The sequence below is a fragment of the Oryctolagus cuniculus genome, chromosome 16 (genome assembly GCF_051225735.1).
Source record: "Oryctolagus cuniculus isolate XC-2025 breed Fujian yellow rabbit chromosome 16, ASM5122573v1, whole genome shotgun sequence".
Taxonomy (NCBI): domain Eukaryota; kingdom Metazoa; phylum Chordata; class Mammalia; order Lagomorpha; family Leporidae; genus Oryctolagus; species Oryctolagus cuniculus.
This window is the reverse complement of record NC_142882.1, coordinates 40,726,112-40,740,450: the sequence shown is the minus strand read 5'-3', so window position 1 is coordinate 40,740,450 and position 14,339 is coordinate 40,726,112.

Below are 14,339 nucleotides of genomic sequence, written 5' to 3'. Positions count from 1 at the left end.
ACAGTTTGCTGGTTTCTCAAAAAGGTAAACTTATAGGGGCTGGTGTGGCATGGTAGGTTAAGCTGCCACCTGCAGTGCTGGCATCCCATATGGGCGCCGGTTCAATTCCTAGCTACTCCAATTCCAAACCAGGTCCCTGTTAGTGTGCCTGGGATCATTGAAGGATGGCCCAAGTGCTTGGTCCCTGTACCCATGTGGGAGATCTGGGTGAAGTTCTGGCTCCTGGCTTCAACCTGACCCAACCTTGGCTGTTGCAGTCATTGGGGAGTGAACCAGTGGATGGAAGATTGTTTCTCTCTCTCTCTCTATGTAACTATGCCTTTCATATAAAATGAAAATTTCTTAGAAAAAAGTTAAACATGGAATTATCATATGACTTTACAACCCTACTCCTAGTCCTAGTTGAAAAAGGATACTTAAGGCCGGCACAGCAGCTCACTAGGCTAATCCTCCGCTTTGCGGCACTGGCACACCGGGTTCTAGTCCCGGTCAGGGCGCCAGATTCTGTCCTGGTTGCCCCTCTTCCTGTCCAGCTCTCTGCTGTGGCCCAGGAAGGCAGTGGAGGATGGCCCAAGTGCTTGGGCCCTGCACCCACATGGGAGACCAGGAGAAGCACCTGCCTCCTGGCTTCAGATCAGCGTGGTGCGCCGGCCGTGGCAGCCATTGGAGGGTGAACCAATGGCAAAGGAAGACCTTTCTCTCTGTCTCTCTCTCTCTCTCTCTCACTGTCCACTCTGCCTGTCAAAAGAAAGAAAGAAAGAGAGAGAGAGAGAGAGAGAGAGAAAGAAAGAAAGAAAGAAAAAAAAAAGAAAAAGGATACTTAAAAAATACTTGGACAAAGACATTTATAGCAGCACTGTTGAGAATAACCAAAGGATAGTTCAAATGGCCACTTAGGGTGAATATACAGGATATAGTCTAAACACACAGTGGAGTTATGATGTATCCACAGAAGTGAATGAAATACTGATACATGGTACAACATAATTGAACCTTGAAAGCACTGTGGTAAGTGAAAAAAGCCCAATACAAGACTGGGCTTATAAGATTCCATTTGAATTAAATAGGTAAAAGAGGTAAATTCATAGGGGACAGAAAGCTGATTGGTGATTTTCCAGGGCTGGGAGTTCAGAAATGTGGAAACAAAAAGCAATTGCTTAATGAGCACAGGGTTTTCATTTGCAAGGATAAAATGCTGTAATTAGACACAGTTGTCACACACACTGAATCTACCAAATGCCACTAAATTGTTTGCTTTAGAAAGAGTTGATTTGGGGGCAGGCATTTGGCCAAGTGGTTAAGCTGCAGGTTGGAATGCCAGCATCCCATGTAGGACTGCTTGGAGCTTGGATTCAAGTGCTGGCTTTGCTCTGTTTCCAGCTTCCTGCCAATATGCACCCTGGGAGGCAGCAGGTGATGACTCAAGTGGTCAGGTCTCTGCCCCCAGTGTGGGAGACCTGGATTGAGGATTGAGTTCCCAACTCCCAGTTTTGGCCTGGCTGACCCCAGCTGTTGCAGGCATTTGGGTAATGGATCCAGGGATGAAAGCGTTTTTTTGTTTGTTTGTTTGTTTTTGTGTTTTGTCTTTCTGCCTCTTAAATTCATTTTTTTAAAAGGAGTTAATTTTAAGTTATGTGAAAAGTTTTTTTTTACAGAAGCCTAAAGCATACACATTGTCATGCTATTAATGAATGCTTCCAAGTTCATAAATAGAAACTAAAGTTATATTCAGTGAAATGAATGCTACATATTTGAATGAGAATTCATAAAATTCTTAATCTATTTTTCTCAGTATAGTTTTCCATTCAAATGTAGATGGGCTGTTACTTACATACAGAGTATGTCATGGAAATACATTCTCTTTACTTTGTAACTTTACAGAAGACATTCCTATCTCAATTGGTACATACAAAATTTTTTAAAAGATTTTTTTCATTATCTATTTGAAAGTCAAAGTTACAGAGACAGAGAGAGGTCTTCCATACACTAATTCACTCCCCAAGGGGCTGCAGTGGTCAGGGCTGGGCTAGGCTGAAGCCTGAAGCCAGGAGCCAGGAGCCAGGAGCCTGGAGCCGGGAGCTTCATCTGAGCCTCCCATGGAGGTACAAGGGCCCAAACACTTGGATCATTTTCTATTGCTTTCACAGGATGATTAGCTGGGAGCAGGATTGGAAGTGGAGCAGCCTGAACTCGAACCAGTGTCCATATCGCATATCAGTAATGCAGGCAGTATCTTTACCCACTACGCCAAGCATTAATCTAATGTATATATACCTCAATAATATATACCTCAATATACTAGATCTGTTGTTTTTCCTATTTTCCTTGTCATATTTGCTGAAAAAATCTATTCCTAATAAATTTCAATGATTTCCATGGAGAATGAGTAATTTATAAATCAGTCCCAAACCATAAAAAGAAATAGTTGATAAAAGTGGTAGATTTGATTAGAAACTAATTACTAAAACACAATCAGCATTTTTTTACTTTTAACACAATCATATACCTTATAAAGATGTTCTTTTCTTTACTGTAATATGGAAAGTGCTGTAGAGTTCCAAAAATATCATCTACAGTGAATACAGGTGAGAATGAATAAAAAGAGGGGAGGGGTTCTCAAACCATTTCATTACAGGAAAATTTTCCAGGTTGGTTTCGGTAGAGAAGCCAAGCATCTTTCTCTCTTATGGAAGGGTGTCTGCTCTCAGAAACCTGGGGACAGAGGGTGAGAGCCAAGCCAAGCAATCAGCCAGAATCTCAGCCCTGCTCCTCAGGTTTCCTCTCCACCTGTGCCCTCCCCTCCCATCGCTCCCTGGTGCACAGCAGAGCTGTGCAGCTCCTCAGAGGCTCCCTGTGCATCTCCAGTAAGTGGAGGCCTGGAAACACTCAGCAGTGGTGGGGACTTGTCGCTCCCCCTCTTCGTGGAGGAACGACACAGGACCCTGCGCTGTTCTTTCGTCTGCTCGGCCCTCCCCGGGTTTGCTGCTGGTTCTTCCCGGGTTGGCTACCGACCCTTCCACCTCCGTGGAAGGGCGGTTCCCCCTGCCACATTCCCCACTTCCGCGGGGGAGCGGCACACCGCCAGCCGGCTCTCTCGGGGGCTGCTCAGATGTTATTTGGATGTTCCCGTTAGATGTTTCTGGTGCATGTTGTCTCTCTCCTCCTTTATAGTCCTCTTCCACCAATCCCAACTCTGCTACCCACACGCCGAGTACACTGCTCTCCTCCAATCAGGAGCAGGTCCTACAGTTTATTGGTTGAACTGGAGGCAGCTGTGTAGAAGCTGTTTCTCCCTTCTCAGCGCCATATTGTGGGAGAGCAGATGCATAGAATAAGTCTTAATTCCAGTAACTTAGTCTAGTCCGAGTTGCTCCCCACAGGGACTGGACAATGACACCCCTAAAATACGGTAGTCTTGGCATGCTGAGTGAGTTGACCTAAAGGAAATTAAAAGGCCTTAAAAGCAAGCTCAGAATCAAGGACCCTCTGACCTTGGCTGGCTTCTCCCCTGAACTCTCCCACTGAGCTCAAGGAAAGACTTTCCGTGAAGTCCTCTTTCCTGCCTAAAGACAGGATCCACCAAAGAACAGACAGCTACGCCAGCTCCAGGGCCCTTCCTTGAGCCTTCATTAGCTCCACTCCTACCACAGGTTCCTGCACACCTGGACAGCTTGTTCCCTAGTTCAGTCTTACCACCATCGTCTGCTCTATGGATCCCATAGCCTTTTTTCCTGCTTTTCTGTTGAGTTCAAGAACAATAATGGACCCTTCCGCTGGCATTCCCATTCTCCCCCTTCCTGATAGAAAACAGGGAGGAGGTGGATTAGTCTGAATTGTGTTGGACCTCTGTGATGTGATTTTCCCCTTTTGCACCTTGATAAATGTGTGTGCTTTTTCTCCCATTCATTCTATTTGCTGTCAGTTCATTCCAGCAAAGCTTCACAGGGTAGAGGGCAATTTCCATTCCATCCTACATGGGAATGGGGTTCCAGCAAAGGGAGGAATGAATTTTGCCAAAGATTTGTTCAGGAAATTCGCAAAAATAAAAAAGAAAATACAAACACAAAATTTGGAGCACCAGTTAAAATGTTACTAGCAGAGAAAAGTTTAGACTGTGAAAGAGAAACCATTTATTTTTGGTTGGAAATTTCTGCAAAGTTTCTTTACCAGGAAGGTTACAAATTCCTCATATCATACCAAATTCCCAGAACATTTTAGAAAAAAGTACTACTACCAACAGCAAGGGGTAATTCATTGACTCATAAAGTAATAATAATTGAAATACAGAAAAATGCCTGTTTAAGTCCTTGCCCATCTCTTAACTGGGTTGTTTGTTTCATTGTTGAGTTTCTTGAGCTCTTTAATCAGTTGCATAGCTTGCAGATAATTTCTCCTGTTCTGTCAGTTGCCTCTTCGCTTTGCTAACTGTTTCTTTTGCAGTACAGAAGCTCCTCAATTTGATGTAATCCCATTTGTCAATTTTGGCTTTGATGCTCTGTGGCTCTGTGATTTTTTCCCTAGAACTCTTTGCCTTTGTCAATATATTGTAAAGTTATTGGGTCATAGATTTAGGTCTGCTATCCATTTTGAGTGGATTTTTGTATAAGGAGTGAGATAGGGTTCTTGATTCATACTTCTGCATGTGGAAATCCAGTTTTCCCACCACCATCTGTTGAAGAGACTGTCTCTGCTCCAGGTATTGATTTTTAGCTCCTTGGTTGTAGATGCATAGACTTATTTCTGGGTTTTCTGTTCTGCTCCATTGGTCTACACGTTTGTTTTTGTGCCAGTACCAGGCTGCAAAACCAGAAAACTTTTGAAAATAACATATATGAAACTAATTACTGCTTCTAACCTGAAAAATTGATAAAGATTTCACAGATTGGTTTCTCCCAAAACCATCTAGTCCTGTTTCCACTGAACAAATACAATAAAAATATCCTATAGTGTATACTAAATGCAAAGTTTTTTTTACACATGACTATGGCACTTTCAAATCTCTGTTCCTTAGTAATTTTGATTCCCTCCCCTCAAAATATTCTATCAATGAACTTTTAGGAAAGAACATTTTTTTTTTGTTCAAATCGTAATTACCCCACTTCTGATCCAGCTTTCTGTTAAAGCATGTGGGAGGCAGAGGGTGATGGTCCAAATACTTGGATTCATGTCACTCGATGTAGGAGACCCAGACGGAGTTCCTGGCTCCCGCCTTTGGCCCAGCCTATCCCTGACCATTGTAGGCATTTGAAGAGTAAAATAGTAGATGAAAGATCTCCCTCTCTCTTCTTCCCTCTCTCTCTCTGTCATTCTGACTTTTCAAATAAATTAATGAATCTTTTAAAAAAGTGGAAAAGGCACAAAAACCTAAACTAAGGAAAAGAAAGGAAAGAAATTGCAGTAAATCCTTCTTAGGTCCCATGATTCTCTGGACCAGTCTTAGGGGTCAGCCAACAAAAGGTCAATATGAAAGAATAAACTGGGAAAATAGAGGGAAGGAAATTTTTTGAGGTTTATACTAACAAAAACACCCAGGGTGTTGAGTTAAATTTTCATTTCAGATAAACAATGACTATGTTTAATTGTAAATATTGCTTCCTAAGGCATTTAGGAAACAATTGTCACTTTATAAAACTTATTTAATTAAAATTTAAAATTTTTTAAGATTTTATTTTATTTATTTGAAGGCAGAGTTACAGAGAGAGAGAGAGAGAGAACTCTTACATCTGCTGATTTGTTCCCCAAATGGCTGCAACAGCCAGAGCTGGGCCACACTGAAGCCAGGAGCCAGAAGCTTCTTCTCATCTCCCATGTGAGTGCAGGGGCCCAAGAACATGGGCCATCCTCTGCTACTCTCCCAGGTGCATGAGCAGGGAGCTGGATGAGAAGTGGAGCGGCTGGGACTCAAACCAGCACTCATATGGGATGCAGGCATGAAGGTGGCAGCTTTACCCACTATGCCACATGCTGGCCCCTGAAATTAAAATGTAGCAGTGCATCCTGCAATTCTTCTTGCCATCCTAGCTGGAGGGTTGGAGCCTCAGCAGGTGTCAGACACATCGTGGGTGGTCAGTTAAGGAATTTAAAAGTTGCCAGGGCACTTTGACTCTCTATGTGAACAGCAGTGCTGTGATCACAAGTTTCCTGGAAAACAGTTTGCCAAAGAATTTCAGTGCCGTCCCTTTCTGGGTTTGCAATGGGAGTATACTTCCAAATCTGTCTGTGACTATGAGGAACTTTGTGTTAAGTTCTGGCCAGAACACCTACTGCCCATCTAAGAGGCTCTATACATGTTTGATTTCATGTCTGCTGCATTAGTACCTGGATGACTACCATAAACAGTTGTGCTGCAAGTGAGCCGGCGCCGTGGCTCAATAGGCTAATCCTCCACCTTGCGGCGCCGGCACACCGGGTTCGAGCCCCGGTTGGGGCGCCGGATTCTGTCCCGGTTGCCCCTCTTCCAGGCCAGCTCTCTGCTATGGCCAGGGAGTGCAGTGGAGGATGGCCCAGGTGCTTGGGCCCTGCACCCCATGGGAGACCAGGAAAAAGCACCTGGCTCCTGGCTCCTGCCAGGATCAGCGCGGTGCGCCGGCTGCAGCGGCGGCCATTAGAGGGTGAACCAACGGCAAAAAGGAAGACCTTTCTCTCTCTGTCTCTCTCTCTCACTGTCCACTCTGCCTGTCAAAAAAAAAAAAAACAAAAAAAAAAACAAACAGTTGTGCTGCAAGTGACACACAGCAGGATTATATTCATCATCTCTCAAGGAGGCAGAGGATAAAGCAGAGAAGTCAGAATAGTGTCCATAGCAGTAAAAGACAATTGAGAAAAATATACTGCCACCAGAAATGGGAAATTTAAAGAAATAAACTAGTTTTCTGTGTCACAGACAAGGATGGAATGAGTGAGATGAAATGAGGAGCTGAGGGCACAACATTTTCAGGGAGGACAGCAATGAAAAAAGCAAGCATGGCCGGCACTATGGCACAGTGGGTTAACACCCTGGCCTGCAGTGCCAGCATCCCATAAGGGCACTGATTCAAGTCCTGGCTGCTCCTCTTCCCATCCAGCTCTCTGCTATGGCCTGGGAAAGCAGTGGAACATGGCCCAAGTCCTTGGGCCCCTGTACCTGCGTGGGAGACCTGGAAGAAGCTCCTGGCTCCCGGCTTTGGATCAGCGCTGCTCCAGCCGTTGCGGCCAATTGGGGAGTCAACCAGCGGATGGAAGACCCCCCCCCCCGCCTCTCCTCCCTCTCCTCTCTGCCTCTCCTCCTCTGTGTAACTCTGACTTTCAAATAAATAAATAAATCTTTTTTTTTTTTAAAGCAGAATCCCCTCCCTCTAGAAAAGCACAGATTGTTCGAGGATGAAGACAATACGTGAAGAAGTGAAACTCACAGGGTGCCCATGGTGCCAAGGGGGAAAAGGAAGGAAGGAGGGGAGGCTTCAGTGGTGGAAAGGGCACGGCAGAGAATGTGAAGAGCTGGGTGCTGGTCGTGGTCGCAGAAGGAGACACTGAGGAACACAGTCCTCCTGTTTTCCTGTACCCTTTTGTGTAATGTTTGCAACTTGCAGCTGTGACAGTCATCACTGGAGTTAAAGTCTGCAGACAAATTCAATACAGAAAGGACTTAGGAATAGAAACATGGAATACATTTGGATCTTACTAAATAATATCAACCCCAGTGTTATGTGAGATAACAAACTTCTACTTTTCAAAACCAATTGATATGAAAGGAAGATCGCTGAAGATGGAAGGGGACTTTGAAACGCACTGGAAGCAAGCTGAGGGAGTTTCAGCAGCTTTATATTCTCAGTGAAGTGAAATAATAACATCTCGGCAAAGTTTAGTTTCAGTAGACTAATGAAACATTTAAAAGCCGGCGCCGTGGCTCAATAGGCTAATCCTCCACCTTGCGGCGCCGGCACACCGGGTTCGAGTCCCAGTTGGGGCGCCGGATTCTGTCCCGGTTGCCCCTCTTCCAGGCCAGCTCTCTGCTATGGCCAGGGAGTGCAGTGGAGGATGGCCCAGGTGCTTGGGCCCTGCACCCCATGGGAGACCAGGAAAAGCACCTGGCTCCTGGCTCCTGCCAGGATCAGCGCGGTGCGCCGGCTGCAGCGGCGGCCATTGGAGGGTGAACCAACGGCAAAAAGGAAGACCTTTCTCTCTCTGTCTCTCTCTCACTGTCCACTCTGCCTGTCAAAAAAAAAAAAAAAAAAAAAAAACATTTAAAGAGCTGCATTAGGAAAAAGATAAATTAAAAGAATTACAAGTAGCAGTGAGTTTGGCTAATTGATAACTTCACAATGAGTCATTAGCAATTCAGGGGTCAAGCACTCTTCCAGCCACCAATAGATCACCTCCCATAAAAACCTACCACCTCCCAGGGACTCAGCTTACACAGGGCGAGCCCTAAGCTATCTGCCTGCTCATCATCTTGCACGCCTGCTTCTGCTTTTTCTCTGGGAGCAATTTCATACCCTTCCTTAGCAATACAACAATAATTGGATGCGTCTTATTGGAAGGAATATGCTATTTAATAACTTGTACCAACACATTTTCTCATAATTGATGCTAATTTTATTTTTCCCAGAGAGCTAACTGGGCTTGGGATCTGAAGGTTAATTACAAGCAAGTCTTTCATTTGCTGATTTGTTGTTAATGTGCTCCTTTCTTAATATCCCAAAACCTCTGGTGGTTCTAATGCTTATAACCAGCTACCAGTTCAGTATCCCACACACTGAAATTAACGGGAGAAAATAAGACATTCCTGGAAGAACTCTAATATTGCTACGGTGAGTAGTTGAGACAAGTCTGGGTATTGCCAGGCAGTCATTTTGCATTTGGTTGCTACACTTCTGCTTCTAGTGTAGATGGTCTTTCCTTTAATGGCCTGCCAAGGTCAAGAAAAACCCTTCAGGGGTAGGGCAGGATGAAGGTTAACCTAATGTACAACTGCGTTTTACATAATGTGCGTTCCCTGAAATACCAATTCTAACTCTAAATCTCACCAATGTCTCACCCATTCAAAATGGAGCAAAACCTTGTAGAAGGTAGTGTGATAGAGAATTATTTTTAAAGAATATGATAATATGATTCTCAGCTCGAGAAGAGCATTTAGCAGTGATAGAATACACATAATAAAAATATTACTTGTGTTTGACTTGTATAAACTCAGGGCTGCAGATAAGAAAGAAGGAAAGCTTAGATCTCTGTGTCATCATATTAAGTAGAGAAGTTGATAATTTTGAATGTAAATAAAGTATGTAGGGTAAAAACAATTATAGATAGGAAAAAACAAATAAATACAATATGACAGGTGAGAAAATATACTTAAGAACCAGGAAGAAATCATATTTCCTATAGACTAAAGGTCACATGCAATAATATTTTTTTAATTTGACAGGCAGAGTTAGACAGTGAGAGAGAGAGAGACAGAGGGAAAGGTCTTCCTTCCGTTGGTTCACCCCTCAAATGGCTGCCATGGCCGGCGCACTGTGCCGATCCGAAGCCAGGAGCCAGGTGCTTCTTTCTGGTCTCCCATGCAGGTGCAGGGGCCCAAACACCTGGGCCATCCTCCACTGCCCTCCTGGGCCACAGCAGAGAGCGGGACTGGAAGAGGAGCAAATGGGACAGAATTGGTGCCCCAACCGGGACTAGAACCTGGAGTGCCAGCCCCGCAGGCAGAGGATTAGCCTAGTGAGCTGTGGCACTGGCCTAAGGATTTTATATTTCTAATAGCTCCCTGATTATTCCAATTCTGTTCCTTCAGAGAAGTAGTAGGGCATAAGATTGTCAAGATACCTCGGATGCTTGGTAAAATTTGGACTGGTGCCATGGGTGCCACTTTGAGGCCCAGGGGTTCTGCATTATCTTCGCCCTCCCTCCCTCCGGCCGGCCTTCCTTCCTTCCTTCCTTCCTTCCTTCCTTCCTTTCTTCCTCCCATCTTTTCAAATTGGGGCTGGTGTTGTGACACAGCAGTTTACAGCAGCCACCTGCAATGCTAGCATTTCATATGGGCGCTGGCTGGTGTCGCAGTTGTTCCACTCCCCAGTCATCTCCCTACTAATGACCTGAGAAAGCAGTAGAAGATGGTCCTTGGGTCCCTGCACCCATGTGGGAGATGAAGGTCTCAGCTCTTGGGTTTGAACTCACTGAGTCCAGGCCTTTGAGGTCATTTGAAGAGTGAACCAGCAGATGGAAGGTCTCTCTCACTCTCTCTCGTCTCTCTGTAACTCTGCTTTTCAAATAAAACAAATCTTTTTAAAAAAATATATTGAAGAATAAAGATCACCAAAATTAAATTAAATTAAATTATTATGCTAATCATAAAAATATTTGAGGACCAACACAATACTTCCTGAGACACTAAACACTTCATTAAGAAATGATTAACAAAGGAATCAAAAGGAAGATTATTAAGCCAAATAGAATACAAGTAGAACATATCCAGATTGTAGAGAAAAGGGAGAATGAAAATTATAAAAGAGAATGAGAAATGTACTAACATAGTGAAAATTCTGAATAAATATGTAATTGAGTATACAAGTTGAGGGGTATATAATATAAAAGTCAAGAACTTTCAAATCTATGAAAGATGCTGAGGTATGAATTCTAATGGTACTACAAAATTCAAATACAATTAAAAACAGAAAATGACATCTAAACAATTCACAGTAGAACTTCTGAAAATCACAAAGAATACAGTCTGGAAAAAAAAAGGAAAAAGAAGAAAAAAGTTGCATTATCTCCATGAAACAACAGTAAGAGGGAAAACTGACTTTCCACTAAATCTTCAGAAACCTGGAGAAAATGGGTCAGTCTCTTTAAAATGCTAAGTGAAATGAACAGCCCACTTCCATTTCCATAACAACCTCTTGAAATCCTAGCCTTCCATATTGGAATGCCAATTGGAATTCTGGCTGCCTTTTTTTTTTTTTTTTTTTTTTTTTTTTTTTTTTTTTTTGACAGGCAGAGTGGACAGTCAGAGAGAGAGAGACAGAGAGAAAGGTCTTCCTTTGCCATTGGTTCACCCTCCAATGGCCGCCGCGGCCGGTGCGCTGCGGCCTGTGCACCGCGCTGATCAGAAGGCAGGAGCCAGGCGCTTCTCCTGGTCTCCCATGGGGTGCAGGGCCCAAGCACTTGGGCCATCTTCCACTGCACTCCTGGGCCACAGCAGAGAGCTGGCCTGGAAGAGGGGCAACCGGGACAGAATCCGGCGCCCCAACCAGGACTAGAACCCGGAGTGCCGGCGCAGCAAGGCAGAGGATTAGCCTATTGAGCCACGGTGCCAGCCCTGGCTACCTTGTATCCAATCCACCTTCCTGCTAATGTAACTGGGAGAGCATCAAATGATGACCCAGGTACTTGGGCCCCTGCCAAGCATGCAGGAGACCAGGAAGGAGTTACAGGCTCCTGACTTTGGCCGGACTAGATGTGGCTGTTGCAGCCACTTAGGGCATGAATCAGCAGATGAAAGATCTCTCTCCCTCATTCTCTCTCTTGGTCACTCTGTCTTTAAAATAAATAATCTTCAAAATTAAATAAAATAGGGGCCGGCATGTGGCAGAGTGGGTAAAGCTACTGCCTGCAATGCTGGCATCCCATATGGGTGCCAGTTCGAGTCCTGGCTGCTCCACTTCTGATCCAGCTCTCTGCTATGGCTTGGGAAAGCAGTAGAAGATGGCCCAAGTCCTTGGGCCCCTGCACCCACATGGAGACCCTGAGAGGGCTCCTGGCTCCTGGCTTCAGATTGGACAGCTCCGGCCGTTGCGGCCAACTGAGAATGAGCCAGAAGATGGAAGACCTCTCTCTCTCTGCCTCTTCTTCTTTCTCTGTGTAACTCTGACTTTCAAGTAAATAAATTAATCTTTAAAAAATGAAATTAAATAAAATAAAGGCAGGTCATTTCTCCTTCTAGTTAAGAAACAGAAAAACATGAAATAAATTAATTATATTAATATATTCCTTATATTAAATTATAAATTAAATATAATATTAAATAATAAGTATTATATATTATATAAATAAATTATATTTTATATTATATATTTCCATATGAACATAAATAAGTACTTAATAATAAATTGAATAGTCCTTATATTAATTATAAGGAAATTGCATGAAATATAAATCACACTTTTCTTAATATCATGAGTGATGGATGCAAGGAAGACGTGAGCTGAGGTTGAAAGCAAAATAAGCCCTTTACAGTTGAGCAAACAATGTGCAGCCACACAGCTAGAATGAGATGCCTGGTCCTGGTTCCCACAGAGGGAGCAGGCCTGCCATTGGTGAGGGGCTGTGAAAAAAATCAGAAGAAAGGGTCCAGTCTTGGATGAAAGCAGAGGTGGCTGGGACCCACTGTCATTATGAGGAACTTCAAATACAAAATGATTAACTTAAGAGTCTTCTGGCTCCAGTAATTATGGAATAGTTTCTATCAGACTAAGATGCCCACTAGGAATATAATTGTAACCTTGGAAGACAAAAAGAATGTTTTGAAACCTAGAAGCAGTAAACAACAAACAAAATAGACAGAAACTGTCGGGAATTCAACATTTGACTTTTCCCAAGACCACACAACATAGAACATGGAGAATGAAATGCAAAAATCTCTGATTTTATGAGCTTGGGGTATCATAGATGAAATTTTGGGCTACCAGAAGAGCGGACATCTGACAATGAAAATAAAATGAAGGAGAAAGATTTGGGGCATAGTGCCCCTAATATGTGTCCCAATACCCTTAAGGGTGGGAATTACTTCAACAGCTAGGATGTCACTTGGGATGCCTGCATCACAGACAGGTGTGACTGGTGCACATCTTGCCTGAGTTCCCAATTCCTGCTTCCTGCTGATGTGCATGCTGACAGGCAGCGGTTGATGGCTCAAGTAGTTGGGTCCCTGCCACCCTCATAGGTGACGTGAACTGAGCACAGAGCTCCTGGCTTCTGCTTGGCACAGCCCTAGCTGTTGCAGTCACTTGGAGAGTAAACCATTGGATGGAAGATCTCTCCTTCTCTCATCTTTCTCTCTTTTCTTATATGTGCTTTTCAAATAAAATGAAAATAAATAAAAGAATTTTTTAAAAACGCCTTTAATCATTAGCAAACCTTGAAATGCACTTGAATCAGGGAGACTAGGAAAGCTGGTAGAAAGCGAGCTAGCTGAAGCCTGGAAGAATGCGTGTTTATCCTAGATGATGTCCCTACCAGGGAGGCAGAGCTGAGACTGTGACTTGCACCCCTTTAGAGGGCTTCTAGGAATCCCAGGCGTTCCACTGACAATCTAAAAGAGCCGCACCTTTCAAGTATAGGCTATGTCCCAGACCTAAGTGTTTTTCCTTGTATTCATGGTGATATTGAAATGCAGCTGCCTAAGATATAAAAATAAAGCTCATGAAGTTCACAGTGATCAGTGAGTAACACAAGGGAGAGGAAAACAACAGCACACTCAACAGAGGGAGACAGAATTCAGAACACATCATCCACAATGTTAACAATTCAAGGACTATAAGATAAGAAGAAACAGGACAGTGTGGAGTATATGCAAAGTCAGAAACGGTCAACAAACATGCCATGAGAGGAATGAAATGTTACAAAAAACAAACAAGATGTCAGTCACCATTTCTTAAATATTCAAAACATAAATAAAAATATGGAAACCAAGGATATACAGGACAATCTTAGCATAGAAATGAACACTAAAGTCTAGACCCAGATGGAAAGTTTAGAATTGAATTGCAATATATTAAAGAATAAATTTCACTCTAATTTGATTGAGATGACAAAAGCAAGTCAGAAAAATGAATGCCAGGTTGAAATATATAATCTGGACTATGCCACAGAAAAAGAAAATAGGAAAAGATAAAACATAATGTTGGACAGCATCACATGGCGTAATGCATTTGAAATTGCAATCTGAAAGAGAAAATAGAAAGGCTGGGGTTGCAAACATATTTGAAATCCACAGGATAAAATTTTCCTAAATTTAATTTTCCAAAACATGCAAAAATTGGGGAAAAGAGAGTCAAATCTAAGCAGAATAAGCAAAATATTGACACATCACAATCAACAGACTTATGATTAGAAGTAGAGAAGACACCAGTGCTGTGGTGTAGACAGTAAAGCAGCTGCCTGAGGTGCTGCTATCCCTTATGGGCACCGGTTTCAGTCCCAGATGCTCCACTTCCAATCCAGCTCCCTTCTAATGTGCCTGAGAAAGCAGTGAAAGATGGCCAAGTGCTTGGGCCCCTGCACCCATGTGGGAGATCCAGAAAAAGCTCCTGGCTCCTGGCTTTGGCCTGGCCCATCTCAGGCTGTTACAACCATTTGGGGAGTGAACC